The following is a 15,894-nucleotide window of genomic DNA, read 5'->3' on the forward strand; positions in this document are numbered from 1 at the left end:
AGGTTTAGGGGAATTCTACACCTAAGTGCAGTTATTGTCATATTTCTTATGCATATTAGTTCTATGTTACCAAAAATAGAATGAAAGAAAATGTTCAAAAGAGTCTTGTGTAAGCATGGCATTTACAAGTGAAATTGGCTGTAGAAATACTTCAGTGTCACAATAGAAATTCAGTGTCACAATAGAGGAAAGTCTGAAACATCTACTTTGAAAGCTGGTAGTTGATGGTGGTTTACAAACTGCTACAATGCAGATAAGAAGGAGAGAAAACTGTCCCACTCCAATTAAAAATCAAGTTCTGGGGAGATAAAAGTCATAACTATTAAAATAATGACAGACACAGAGAATAGCACTCAATAACATCAAATGCATGAGTGCACATCATGATTATAACAATACAATTCACTGCTGTGTCACAGTAGGATTCCAAACTTAGGCATAGAAGAATGGTACTATTTCATTTACTTTAACATGCTTCCATAAAATTCCCAACACATCCCTTATGGCATTTCTTAAATATTACTTACCTTTTATGATATAGTTTAAATAACTCCACTTCTGTTATCCCAAGTAAAGTCTGTCTTTGCGGCTTCTACTTTAATTTTGTACATCTCTAGTGTAGAGATGAAGTACCCCTACAGACTCATGTGTTAAAAACTTGTTCACCAATCTTTGGTAAGAGAGGTGGTGAAAGTTTTAAGAGGTGGGGCCTGGTTAGATTCCAGCTCATTAAAGGAGACATTGTCCTCTCACAACTTCCTGTCTCTCTTTTGCATCCCAGCCACCATAAGGTGAGCAGTTTCCTCTGCCATACACTCCTGTCATACTGTACCATCTCACCCCTCCAAAAGCAATGAACCAACTGACAATGGACTAAAAGCTCTGAAACCATGGGTCAAAATAAACCTTTCTTTCTTCTAAGTTGATTATCACAGTATTTTGCTACAGTAAATGAAAAGCTGATTAATACAATCACATTAGTGCTCATGCCATATTTTAAAACGTATAAACTAAATTTTCTTTCTTACTGGTATTTAACATCATTGTGTTATAATCATTGTATAATTAGACTTGCAGAAATACAATAATAAATATGCATGCCTGTCTTCATCACTAGACAGCAAGCCTGAAAGTGTGAGATTTGCAGATTAGTCTTCTATGTTTCTTAGAGGCCAAAGAATGCTCAGGATATGATAAATGTACACTGAACAGATGGGTAATGGTGACTTATTAACAACCTAATAATTAATGATGCATTAAAAATAGTAAATGTTAAAAACTTTAAATATTTTTTATAAGGACTATATGTAAAAAAAAAAGTGGTATGATGAAGACAACAACATATGTTCTTCAGGTTCTGATTCTTTTTACTGAAGAAACATTGTCTTCCAATACATTAGAAACAAAAAGAACAGGCTTGTATATGATGTAGAAGCAATTTATAAAACCAATGTAAACCAGGTGGCAGAGCCTAGGACAATTTAACAAATCCTAGAGAAAAATACCTGGGGCTCACATGGAGCCAAATCACTTAAAGACTGGTTAACTGAGAATTTAATCTTTTACTGAGTTCTATGGCAATGTAATTTATAGTCTAATGTAAAATCTTTGAGAATGAAAGAGGACATTATACATTGTCAAGATAAATTTAAATAACTAAAAATAATTTCGTGTACTGTGTGTAAGTTCCAGTTAATAAAACATATATACTTAATATATATGTATATACATCTCTCTCACACACACACACATACACACACACACACACAAACACACATGAACATATACCTAATTCAGAATACCTCAGAGTATGAGTGAATAGAAAAATTTATATATGTAGGCTTTCCTCCACTTCTGTATTAGTCAATTTTACTCAGAATCTCATTGGTAAATTGACTTTGTTTTTAGATTTACTAAGATTTTCTTTATTTTATCATATCAATTTTGTTTACTTCTCATTTTTATCAGGAAAAATTAAAAGTGTATAAATAATGGTATAATAAAACACATATGCCCATTTTCTAGTTGCAGTAAATAACAATGAAGGACCAATCTTATTTTATCTGTATTTTCACCTACTTTCCACCCATCCCTTTTGGATTAGTTTGAGGCAAAAGACAGAAATTTTAATATGTAAAATATACACATTTCAGTGTGAGTTCTAAAGGTAAGGACTTAACTTTTAAATATTAATTTATACTATTATCACATCTAAGTGAAAACCTTTATTCCTTAAAATTAAATATTTGGTAAATATTCAGATTTGATATCAAGTTATCTCACTTATTTACTTTTTATTTTTTAAAAAATTTGTTCTGATTAATTATACATGATAGTAGTATATATTTTGACATACATATATTGAGTATAGCTTCTCATTCTTCTGGTTGTATATGATGTAGAATTACATTGGTTATGTATTATATTTACATACAAAATTCATTGATGTTTTAATTTTTATATTTGAATTGTTCAGGTAGGATTCAAACAAGGTACAGTCATCCCTTCCTACTACTATTATTGAGACAATCAGTTGAGCCCATTTAAAGTACAAAATGAGGCACCCATCTGGGAAACAATTATCACATTCAAGATGCAAATCATTTTCTTTAGCCTTATTTATGGTCTATAAATCTTCCATCTCCAAACTCATGACCCATTATCTTTACATGTTAATTTGTTTATGTTATTATTAAATGTTACATAAAGAGAATGACACATTATTTACTGGTTTGAGTCTGGCTTCTTTCCAACAGAGTGATTTTGAGAATCCTTTGCATCATTTCATATATCAGCAATAACTTTTTGTTATTAAGCAGTGTCCCTTTGCATGGATATACAATTTTCTTTTTCTGTTCACCGGATGTTGAACATTTTATTTATTCCTACTTTATGTCTCTGACAAATAAAATAGTATATTTGTTTATACATATTTGTGGGGACAGTTTTTTTTTATATTTTTAATTGTAGATGGACACAATATGTTTATTTTGTTTATTTGTTATTGTTTGTTTGCTTGTTTTGCTTTTGTTTTTGTTTTATGTGGTGCTGGGGAACAAACCCATTGCCTCACATATACAAGGCAAATGCTCTACCACTGAGCCACAACCCCAGCCCCTGTGGGAACAATTTTTAATTTCTTCTTGCAGTAGAGTTGATGGATCACTTTAAAAAGTGCTTATCTTATTTCTTAAAGAAACTGCCAGTCTTTCAAAGAAATCTCCTCATTTTTTATTCCCACCTACAGTACAGTTGCTCCATATTTACTCAAATAATAATTATTCTTTCTTTTGCCTCTTCTTTTCTGTGTGTGTGAGCCATTGCAATGTGTTTATGGTGATAGCATACACACAAGTTTAGCTTTTTAAAAGATCATTATTATTTTAATCATACATGTTTATCAGGTAAAGTGCAATAAATCAATACACAAACATAATGTATGCTGATCAAACAGAAGAAATTCAACAGTGTGACTTTAATTGACATTCTCCTGAGAAGTAATGACTGAGCAATTTTAAAATATCATTGGACATCCATATATATTGTTTGAGAAATATTACTGTAAGTCTTTGAATGTTTTAATTGTATTGCTTTTTATTATTCAATAATAAGGATTCTAGATATAAATGTTTTATCTAAGAGCTTCATATAATTTCTTTCATTTTTAGTTTTCCTACCAATAATTTTTGAAGAGGTAATTTTTTCATCTTAATATATTTTACTAAAATACAATTTTATAAATCAGTGCTATATCCTGGAAACATTATATCAAAGAAGATATTTGGTATTTGTTTTTTAGGAATTGGCTAGCTTCACTAAGCATAATCTGCTCTAGTGCCACCCATTTCCCTGCAAATTCCATGATTTTGTCATTTTTTTAGTGCTGAGTAATACTCCATGGTGTATAAATGCCACATTTTTTTTATCCATTCATCTATTGAAGGGCATCTGGGTTGGTTCCACAGTCTAGCAATTGTGAATTGTGCTGCTATGAACATCCATGTGGCAGTATCCCTGTAGTACTCTCTTTTAAGGTCTTCAGGGAATAGTCCTAGAAGGGCAATAGCTGGGTCAAATGGTGGTTCCATTCCCAGCTTTCCTAGGAATCTCCATACTGCTTTCCAAATTGGCCGCACCAGTTTGCAGTCCCACCAGCAATGTGCAAGAGTACCCTTTTCCCCACATCCTCACCAGCATTTGTTGTTGTTTGACTTCATAATGGCTGCCAATCTTACTGGAGTGAGATGGTATCTTAGGGTGGTTTTGATTTGCATTTCTCTGACTGCTAGAGATGGTGAGCATTTTTTCATGTACTTGTTGATTGATTGTATGTCCTCCTCAAACATTGCAATTAATGTGACTTCACAAGCAATAGTACTAATCTCAAGAATGTAGGTAGGTTTTTTATTTATTTATTTATTTATTTTTTGTTTATGTGGTCCTAAGGATTAAACCAAGGGCTTCCCACATTAGGCAAACATTGATCTACATTTCCAGACTTTTTTAAAAACTTTGTTTTGAGCATCTAGATACTTCTTTTGAGAAATGAGAGATCTTGAAAATAAGTTGCATAATAAAGTTCATAAATTTTGTTTTCTTTAGGTAGTCTGTAATGTCTCAACTTTCTAGGATTCTTCATTTAAATACATTTTATTTTTATTTTTTCCATTATTTTATGTAGTTCTCATGTTACTATTTTTCTAAATATGAAATTTGACTTTTATGTGTTACTGTACCCCTATTTTCAACTTCTGTAATGCATGTATGGAATGACTTCTCAAGTTATTAACATTGTAAAAAATCAAATCATAAATTATAATTAAGTATAAATTTCTTCATTTGTTTTAGTGTTGGAATACTCTTTTATACACATATTGAATAAATATAATCTTATAAATTGTATTTCTTTTAATTTTGTTTTTTAATATTGAAAGTATATTAATTATACAATTACTCATATTGGAAAGTTTACATAAAAATAAATTTTAATTTAACAATTACAATTACTAAAAAGTTCATATGAAATGTGATATGGAAGCAGGTTAAATAGTATCCCTTTCTAGCTCTTTCTTGATTTAAAGATACTCCTCTGAAAAAAATGAAAAATGATAAAAATCACAACATCAGAGACTATATGCCTGTATGGCTAAAATAATATATGTGGTATTAATCTCTTTTCTGTTGCTATGACAAAACAAGTAAAGCTGGATACTTTATAAAGAAAAGATCTTTATTTATTTCAAAGTTTTTTGGTTTGAGATTATGGTGCCAAGAAGTACTACAGTCTGGTAAATGCTCCCGTGGCTATGATACACGGCAGATGACATCGTGGTAGACAAATATGTAAAAGTGATTATGGGGTGAGACAGGAATCCAGAAACCATGGACAGATCAGCTTCACTGTACTATCACAACCCTCTTTATGAGAACTCACCTTGGTCCTTATTCTTTTCAAAGGGTTATGGCCTCCCCCAATGTGGTAACCCTCTTCAAGGTTCTATCACCTTTAACACCACCCCATGGAGATGAACGCTTCCGAACATGTGAACCTTAGGGGATGAAGCACATCCAGATAACAGCACAGGGGAAGTGAAAAGCAGCTTGTGTTTATTACACTCAGAGACCTTTACTTGCCTCTTGACAATAGTAGGTCAATATTACTGTAAATATGTATGTGGTTGTGCTTTAAAAACGTGGTGAGGGGCACTTCCTCTGGGTTCCGCCTCTCAGGAGAAATGAAAGTTTCTAAACCTTCTTCTGTTGACTGAGACTGACTAGAGCCAACAATGTTAAGAGAAGGACTTATGTGAGCTCTGCTTCCCATTTCTTTACCTGAGTCTCCTTTCCAGCCTTTTGCCTCTTTGAATGTATTTATGAAATGGCTCCAGGAGGTCAGCTGTTGATTAGATCAACTCAGAGCACAGTATCCACATTGTTCACAAGATGGTGAGCTTGAGAGTAGATATTTCCTCTGGCCTGCAATAATTCAGTTGAGAAAATCTGAGATTGAGGACAGGAGTGCTTATACCTGGTTTTGAGTTACACTCATGTAGAGCTAAGCCCTCCGAACCACCTGAAGTTCACTACTAATGTTTAAACTGGAGTTTGTACATGCTCAAATATCTCTTTTTTTTTGGAATAAATGATACTCTTCTATAAGATAAACATGATTAAAAACATAAAATCAAAATGTGTTTGTTTACATGGTTGAATTTATGAAAGTGACATGTATTAATCTTTTTTATATTGCTATAATAAAATAATTGAGGCTACATACTTTTTAGAGAAATAAGTTTACCTAGCTCATCTCATTTTTGTAAAGGTATGTATTATAAGGCCACTGAATGTGGGCAAGGAATGAGGTAAGGAGAAAAAAGGCAACCAGCATCTTATCCTGTTTATTTCCTGCTGCCTACATTCTGGATGCTTTCCAACTTTCTCCATAGTTTAAAACAGTTGTGTCACAGAGCTAACTTTGTGTGACTGGACCTATCTCTTCTGAAGCCTTTTGAAACTGTGGCCTTGTGACACCAATATACATTTCAAATCAGTGATCTCTTTTGATTCCAATTATAGTGGAAAAAATCATGTTTTCCAGTGTTCTAAATCTATGCTGGATAAGGGACTGACTTTCTTATAATAAATTTGAAAATTTTTGTTTCTTTGTGTACACATTTCTTACTCATTCTGCCAGCTGATGTTGATATTTAAAATACAGGAATGTGTTCGATATTTTTTTTATTATTAGTTGTTCAAAACATTACATAGCTCTTGACATATCATATTTAATATATTTGATTCAAGTGGGTTATGAACTCCCATTTTTACCCTGTATACAGATTTCAGAATCCCATCGGTTACACATCCACTGTTTTACATATTGCCATACTAGTGTCTGTTGTATTCTGCTGCCTTTCCTATCCTCTACTATCCCCCATTCCCTCCTCTCCCCTCCCATCTTCTCTCTCTACCCCATCTACTGTACACCATTTCTCTCCCTTGTTTTTTCCCCCCTTTCCCTTCACATTCTCTTATATGTAATTTTGTGTAACAATGAGGGTCTCCTTCCATTTCCATGCAATTTTCCTTCTCTCTCCCTTTCCCTCCCACCTCTCGTCCCTGTTTAATGTTAATCTTTTTCTCATGCTCTTCCTCCCTGTTCTGTTCTTAGTTGCTCTCCTTATATCAAAGATGACATTTGGCGTTTGTCTTTTAGGGACTGGCTAGCTTCACTTAGCATAATCTACTCTAGTGCCATCCATTTCCCTGCAAATGCCATGATTTTGTCATTTTTTAGTGCTGAGTAATAATCCATTTTTAATTTTATTTTTTTAGTTTTACATGGACACAGTACCACTTATTTATTTGTTTGTTTGTTTATTTATTTTGATGTGGTGCTAAGGATTGAACCCAGTGCCTCACATGTGTGGCTTTACCACTGAGCCACAACCCCAGGAGTTCAAAAGAGGACATAGTAGGAAAATGTGTTGTTTTGCACTTGCACTACAAATTTCTGAATGGTAGCAAATTTAACATGACCAGAAAAGAAATGAGAATTCACAACTTCCTGGATACTTTGAATAAGAACTATGTTTGTGACAATCAATGATGTACTCTAATAACCTTTGAGACAGTCACTGTAGTCTGTATTCATGAGACCTTAGTGGATAAAGAACTTCTGAACAGTGATGTGACCAGCATTACAAGGTTGACATTGAGGGGACAGAAGCAAGAGGAGCTGTTCTCAATAAATTAACAGGGCCTGAATAGCCATGGCATTGAGAACCGTGACAGTGTTGCTACCTTTCCTTACAGTGATAGATATGAAGATAATGTCACTTTTGATGGTTCCTGTAACTGACAGGAGATGGTGTCTGATGGTGTCAGTGGTAAGTCAAAATATTTTACATGAATTCATCAATTATATAGTATGTTTTAATGAAATTGTTTATGTAAACTGGCCCCATACATCATAGTATCATATTCCTATTTGTTTATGCTTACAATAAAATCACCCCTCCATACTAAAGCAATAAAAATTAATTTATTTTCAAAAGGCCCTGTATGAACTTTATCCTTTTCAAATCATTTTTTAAAATTATTTGTTCTTTTTAATTATACATGATAGTAGAATCTATTTTGACATATTTATACAAACATGGACTATGTCATACTCTAATTAAGGTAGGAATAGGAAAAACAGTGCAATGAATCAGACACAACTTTCTTATGTACATATATAAATATACCACAGTGAATCTTAACATCATGTATATCCACAAGACTGAGATCTTAATTAGAATAAGATATAATTTAAGTAAACTTGTAATTACAACAAAAATGATCATCAAATCTGTATGTTTGCTTTTTTGGTGAAGTATTATAGTGGTAATACATTTGATATGTTCTTTGTATCCATATAATATATGGATTTTTGTACTACTATACACTTGAGATAATAACTTTAGAGTAATTAAGAAAAAAATTTGAAGTATGCAATAATTAAAATTTAACAATAGACCTTACTTATCAGGTAAATAATGAAAAAAATCATAATTATATAAATTTTATTAGTTTGCATATCTTTAGACATGGCCTATTATGTTTTATTTTATTATTTCCTGATAATTGTCAAATTTCAAAAAATATCTTCTAGGGTTGTCAAAATATGCACAAGCAGAGCCAAGATAATTGGCCTAGAACAGTGACCCAGTCGAATCAGGCATTTGGTCTTTCTTTCAGGCACACATTTAAACTAAGAATGAGTACAAATCATTTTCTACTTTTTTTTTCTACTCTTCTAGCATTTTTCTACTTCTCTCACAACCGCACCAACCAAAATGGAATATTTTTCTTCCCAAACATTTTCTCCACACTAATAAAGTATAGAAACCAATTTATAAGCAAAGCAAGAGTGTGAATGTATGTGAAAATAAACACTTTTTTGCAAAATTATCTTTGAAGATAAAAGTAAAACTAGAGTTTAAGATGACTTTGATTTCAAAACAACTCCTGGTTCTTAAACTTGCATCATTGACAATGTACATACTCTTTTTCTTTGTTTTGTTGGATAGTGCATGAAATTTCAGTCTAATTTCTAACACATTGTGGTCCTTGTGCATAGTTTATATTAAATTTTTAATCCTAAACCTCAACTAATGCATTCCTCAGAAAAGACAACTGATATATGAATTAAGTGTTCATAATTGGTGTTAAAATTTCCTTCACACTTAGGAAAAACTGTGTTTTATTTGGTTTTAGAGCAGACTTATCTCAGTAATCTCAATGATAATTCATTCTTTGAACAAATAAAAGAATTTGTCTGACCACTTTAATATTTAATGAGTGCAATACTATGAAGGAGGATAAGTAATTAAAATCATTTTTACCTAACAAGATTGGAAATGTGATTCAGAAACTAATTAAGATCTTTTACTTAGAAGAAATAATTCAATTTTATTGCCTATAGAAACATCATTATTCTGTCATTTGTTTTTAATTCTGCCCATCAAATACAAGCCCACTTTGTCAGACATTGAGTACAGCTGAATTTTCCAGGCTTACACTTAATCACTGCTGCATCAAAATAGAATATTTTTATCTGGTTTTCTATAATCTAGATATTAATTGCAGTGCCTTCTATGTTTGGCAGAAACCATTTATTTTTCTTTACACACAGGCTCCATTTCCCATTTCTCCTGCAGTTAGGTATGTCTATGTTTCGATGGTAGGATATAAAATGTGGGAGGAGGTGGAGTGCCAATGAAGAGCAATACTTCAAGCCTGACCAGGCAAATCTCCCACAGATGACTATCTTGCTCATGTTCCCTCCCAGCTGTGTAAAAGGGAGACAGCTTCCAGCATAAATTCATCATTCATAAGGTGAAAAATGGAAGGTCTCGGGTCCCTACGTGACCACTTGAAAGCGTGTTGTATAGTCTGCAACACTCACATCTCCTTATTAAGTAAAAGATTAATAAGTATCTAAAATTTGGTGATTTGGTCTTCTCAATAGTTAACATCATCTTTACTTAATGTAGTGTAGTAGGGAAAAAAAAACAAGTTCAGGGCACCAACTTACTACTAATATCTTTATTCTTCAACCAAACACACTGTGAATTTATGAAAGTTCTAGATCTCAATTTCATCTTCATCTGTTCGTTGTTAGGGGTTCATTATATATGTGAAACAAAATGTACACATACATGTTCTTTTTTAATTGTTCTTTTTAGATATACCTGAGTGCAGAGTGTATTTTGACACATTATACATACATGAAGTATAACTTATTTTAATTAGGATCCCATTCTTGTGGTTGTACATGATGTGGAGTTTCACTGGTCATGTATTCACCTGCTTGCTCTTAATGATTATTTCCTATATTCCCTGTGTTCCAAGAACATGTTGGAGTAGAATGAGCTAGATATAGTGCTTGCCCTCATGGATTTAAGTCTTCCTAATATAGCATGCAGAGCTATATTTATGATATGATTACACTGTTATAAATCTCAGTGTGTTGTAGTGATTAAAAATAAGCAAGCGAGGTCAATAAATTGCTGACCTGGAGTAGGTCATGATCTGTGGTAGATTTGGAGGGAGAAGGTAGATTGACCCCAGGAGTTTGTATATTGCTAGATAAGCACCACACCACTGAACTACAACCCCAGACCTTTTCATTTCATTTTAAGATGGGATCTTGCTAAGTTGCCCTAGCTGGCCTAGGACTTGCAATCCTCCTGCCTTGGCCTCTTAAGTAGCTGAATTTGTAGGCCTGCACCACCAGGCCCATTTTATGGTAGGTTTTGATGAACACAGAGTCAGGTAAACTTTATGAAGCAGTTCACAGAATATTCACCTGGACCCCAGCACCTTGAGAGTGTTAAAAATGTTGCTATAAGAATTTAAAAAAAAATGGAGCATCAATTTATTCTCCAAAGGAAATATGTTGCTCTGAAATAAGATCATAAAAGTTCAGAAGAGAAGCACATTTAAAAAAATTAATAAACAGAATTAATAAAACTGAGTGATATTGGACATCAGGGACCAACAGAAAGGCAAAAGAACATAACCACACCACTTCCCTGATTTTTGCAACTGAGAAAATTGCAGTACTATTTAATGAGTCATGAAATATAAAAAAAGTAGGTAGGGGTATTAGAAAATCACTTTAGAAATAAGTAATTGTAAAATGCAACCCCAAACCAAAATATAAAGTATGTTTCTCCATTTATTGAAGAAACCCTATATATATTAGTAAAATATATATATATATATATATTGCATATATGTCATATATGCATATATGTCACATATGTGCATAATATATATACGTGTACTTATATATTGTATTGTCAAGTATATATGGTTACAATTGGACAAATCTATGATCATTGATTTTACTAACTTAAATATATTAAATATTGTGACATTTTGTGTAATATAATTTAATTTAGGTGCAATAAACTCTACATTTGTGGAATGTAAAATTTAATAAAATGAGATTTATTTGGATGTTGCTACAAACACAACAGCAAAATTAAGATAATGCAAATATCTATTTTACCAGCTCTATTCATTTCTCTGAAAATGACAGGATTTTATTCTTCTTTATGACTGAATAATATCCCATTGTGTATGTATGTTGCATTTTCTTTATCAATTAATCTGTTGATGGGCAGGTAGGTTGATTATATATCTTAAGTATGGAAGAGTTCCATAATAAACATGAACATACAGGACTTAATTTCCTTTGAACATATACAAAATAAAGGTGAGATGCCTGGGTCACATGGTAGTTCTATTTTAACTTAATGTATTGTCACATTATCTTTTAATTAGCATTCTTCAGTCTTTCTCTTTATAATACACAAATTCTTTTAAAATTAGTTTCCTATAGTTTATAGTTTATTTTTTTCTTAGTCAATTTTACTAATTCTGCCTCCAAATGTTTTTTAACCATTTAGTTAATAGGATTATTTTTATGATTGGCATTTAGTCTTTCATATTGCTGTTTTTTAGATTTCTTGCAGCTATAATATATAAATTTCTCCCAGAAATAGCATATATATTTAACTAATAATATAAGACTTCTTCAATAAATGAAGAAGTTTCCTTTGACATACATTAGAGTATGGTGTAGTAACCTCTAATTAAATATTTCTAAACTGATTTTCTAACTCCTTACCTTTGTGTTTGGTGGTCTAGAAAATACTCTCAAGTTACTGATTTGCTCAAAGTCTCAACATGACTTATATTGATGGTTAAGGGTTATTATAGAAAATGTCATAGAGAAGTAGGATAAAAGTCATGAACTGGGTGTAGTCCAGAGTAGTCAGGCACAGGCTTCTAAGCTCAGGACTTGTTCTGTCTTAAAAAAAAAAATATTCTTTCTAGGGAGCTCCCTTGAGTATCAGAGTTTTAGGTTTTATGGATCCCTACTGTTCAGGCACATATTGCTATATAAACAGCCACAGTAACAACAAATTAGGACTCTCACAAAGAACTAAGTGTACATCATGAGTATTGGATTTTTTTTATGCCAGGAGCAGGCCAGGGGCAAGTGATTTTCTGGGCTTCTTGTGAGACATAGAAGGAGTGAAAAGCCAAGCCTGCTATGTTAATTGATTATTTTTTTTCCTGAATTTCTTTATTATTTATGTTATTTTAAGATTTAATATTATGTATTTATCAGTTTTTTATTATAATCTATTTCTATAGATTAGTTTTGCTTTGGGATTTATAGTGTATATAATAACCTTGTCATAGGCAAATGTTATATATAATTATATATTTTGTGTGTATGTGTGTACTTCATATACTATAAAAAAAAAATATATATATATATATATATATATATATATATATACATATATAATGCATGTATACTTCCTTTCAATTTTTGACTGTCTTTATATTTTAAGTTGACACATTTTATAAAGTAAAAAATAAATTATCTTTTTTATGAAATTGCCTTTGTAATAAAGTACATTTAAAAATTATACACATACTTTGTAAAATTTCTATTATTACTTTTTCAGGTTCTCTAACACTCTTTTCTGCAATGTGTAATCTGTCTCTCTCCAAGAGAAATCTCAAGAAATAAGTCTGTTCTAGCAGTTGTCTCATAATCATCTAATCTCTCTTTTCCTCACCTCTCCTTCCTCTCCTCTTCTGTTTTTCTATTTTCTTTCCTTCCTTCTTTTTTTTTTTTTTTTGTGGTATCTGGAATTGAACCCAGGGGCACTTAGCCATTGAGCTAAACCCCTAACCCTTTTTAATGTTTTATTTTATTTATCTATTTATTTTTGGTACCTGTGATTGAATCCAGGGACTGTTAACCACTGAGCCATATCCCCAGAACTTTTATATATATATATTTTATTTAGAGACAGAGTCTTGCTGAGTTGCTGAGTGCTTCATTAACTTGCTGAGGCTCCCACAGCTTCTTGAAGCACTTGGATTACAGCCTTGCACCACCAGGTCTGGCTGATATTTTATTTTGAGACAGGGTCTCACCAAGTTGTTTAAGGTCTCACTAAATTGCAGAGGCTTGTTTTGAAATCACAATCCTCCTGCCTCAGCCTCTTGAGCCTTACAGGAGTGTGTCACTGGCCTGTTTTTTTTTTTCTTTACTATTACTTTAGAATTATTCAGGAAGTTCTTCTCCCTTTGTACTTACAATATCTTGCAGGACATTTTACTGATTGTTGCTTTACCTCATCACATAGTTCTATAGCTTTATATCTTACAATTTATTTAGTGATAATATTTTTTTTACTGTTAACACTATTTCCAATTAATTTTAATTCTAATGTTAAATTACTTATCATTATAAGTTTCAGAGGATTACATATTCTTTGTTTTATTCTTTTTATAAATATTCTGTATTCATGAACACATGTAAATTCCATATTTTCAATATAGCTCACATCAAATATTCTATATGTTCAAATAGATGTTACTGTAAATGTATGATAAATTATGTAACTAGTAAAACAGAAGATACCTTTTAAAACAACCAGAAAAAAGGTTGTTTATTAGGATATATCTTAATTGCTGATTAATAATTACAGAATATTTTAAAAACATCTGGAGGAAGGTCTCATTTAAGCTTTAAGTAAGTAGAAAATGGTGAGAGAGAGAGAATGACACATCCGTGTCAAGTTTTTATATAAGAAACTTATTTAAGTAAGAAGTACTAAAGACTTGAACCTGAACTTTGGCTGCAGAATCTTTTATGGCAGATCCAGGCCAAGGTCCCTGAAACACTTGCATTATAGATTAAAATTTCAACAGGAATTATGGAGGCTGTCCAAGGCATCAGTTTGGCAAAAATGAAATACTCTTGTGATTTCTATATTAGAGTATAAACAGAAAATTAAAAGGGGATGTGTTGTCAGTTTTTTGTCTTTGTGACAGAAGTCCCCGATATGAACAGGTAAACCTTTTTTTTTTTTAATGTGTTCTTTTTAGTTATACATAACCATATAGTGTGGTGTATTCATATATGTACATACAGAACTTAAGTCAGATTCATTCCACTATCTTTCTTATTCTTGTCCTCCCTACCTTCTCTTTACTTATTTGGGGCTCATGTTTTCAGAGGTCTCCAGTCAGTGGTTAGCCAACTCCATTGCTTTGGGCCCCAGGTGAGGCAGAACATCATGGTGGAAGGGTGTAATGAGGGAAGCTGCTCAGGTTATGACACATTGGAAAAAGAGAGAAAAAGGGGCCAAGGGTAGAGAACGGCTAAGATCATACCCCAATAATTTAATTCCTCCAGCCAAGCCCCATCTGCCTACAATTAGCACTCATAGTTTTTATTAAAATTATTAATACATTAAGTGAATTAATTAGCTGATTAGGTTACAGTTCTCATAAGCTAATCACCTCTGAACATTCCTGTACTGCCTAACAGCTGAACATTTCAGGGGACATTAAAGATCCAAGCCATAATAGGTGAATTTAGTGTTAGTTTAATTTTGCACAATTTTAATCGATGGTCTTTCAAAGAGTAGATTTATGAATAGAATATTATAATTAATAACACGGTTAGTATTAAAAATTGGAATTGTTCAAGGAATAAAAAACAGAAAGAAAATAAAAGAAAAGAAAGGAGAGAAAGTAAACCAAGCTGTATTTTGGAAACAGCTGAGGGAAATTTTGTGGAATCTGATAATGGAGTATTAAAGGCATTATGTTATAGATCATGCAGTACTTGAAAATTATGTTGCACTGAATTTTATTATTTTTATTATTTTCAAAAGTTTTTTTCTAAAAAATGTATTTAAAAGACAAATGCAAAACACTTAAACATTTTTATATCTAAGAATAATTCTCCTATCATAAAATATGCCATGTCATACTTCATAGCAGCTAGTAATCTAGAAATGATTTGAAGTCTGATGAAATATATTAAAGAAGATGTACTTAATAACATATGGCCCATTTAGCTGATTAGTCAATTATATTTAGGAGAGGTAGATGTTGTTTAGTGACTCTTTTTTTAAACAGAGCAATATTCTGGTTTAATACTTTTGGGTCTCTATTGACTACTGAGAAAAAGAATATGCTTTGTTTTTTCAGTGGTATTTTCATATTAGGCAAAATTTTAATAATAAATATTTGACTATTAAAATTAAAATAAGAAATCTCAATAACAAAATATTTCACCATTTTCAAAATAGTAAAACAAATTTACTTTTACAACTCAGTATTGTTGAGGGAGAAACATGTAGAATATATAGGGCATAAATTTTATATATATGGACATAAATAAATACATGTATTCAAAATGCTTACAAGCCCAAGTAAAATATCTAACACCCAATGTAAAATATTTCAGATCATTGTTTGTGTTCAAAATTATATATATATGTATATACATATATATAT

General features: G+C 31.8%; 1 long non-coding RNA gene across 1 annotated transcript in view; it reads left to right on the forward strand.

Moving 5' to 3' along the window:
• Positions 1-15,894, forward strand: part of LOC144377548 (uncharacterized) — a 175,949-nt gene that overhangs the window by 32,321 nt on the left and 127,734 nt on the right. The window contains exon 2 of the long non-coding RNA XR_013438543.1: positions 7,816-7,889. This is a non-coding gene — a long non-coding RNA (uncharacterized LOC144377548). The remainder of the gene's footprint in view (positions 1-7,815; positions 7,890-15,894) is intronic.

Source organism: Ictidomys tridecemlineatus, chromosome 5 (genome assembly GCF_052094955.1).
Source record: "Ictidomys tridecemlineatus isolate mIctTri1 chromosome 5, mIctTri1.hap1, whole genome shotgun sequence".
Classification (NCBI taxonomy): Eukaryota; Metazoa; Chordata; class Mammalia; order Rodentia; family Sciuridae; genus Ictidomys; species Ictidomys tridecemlineatus.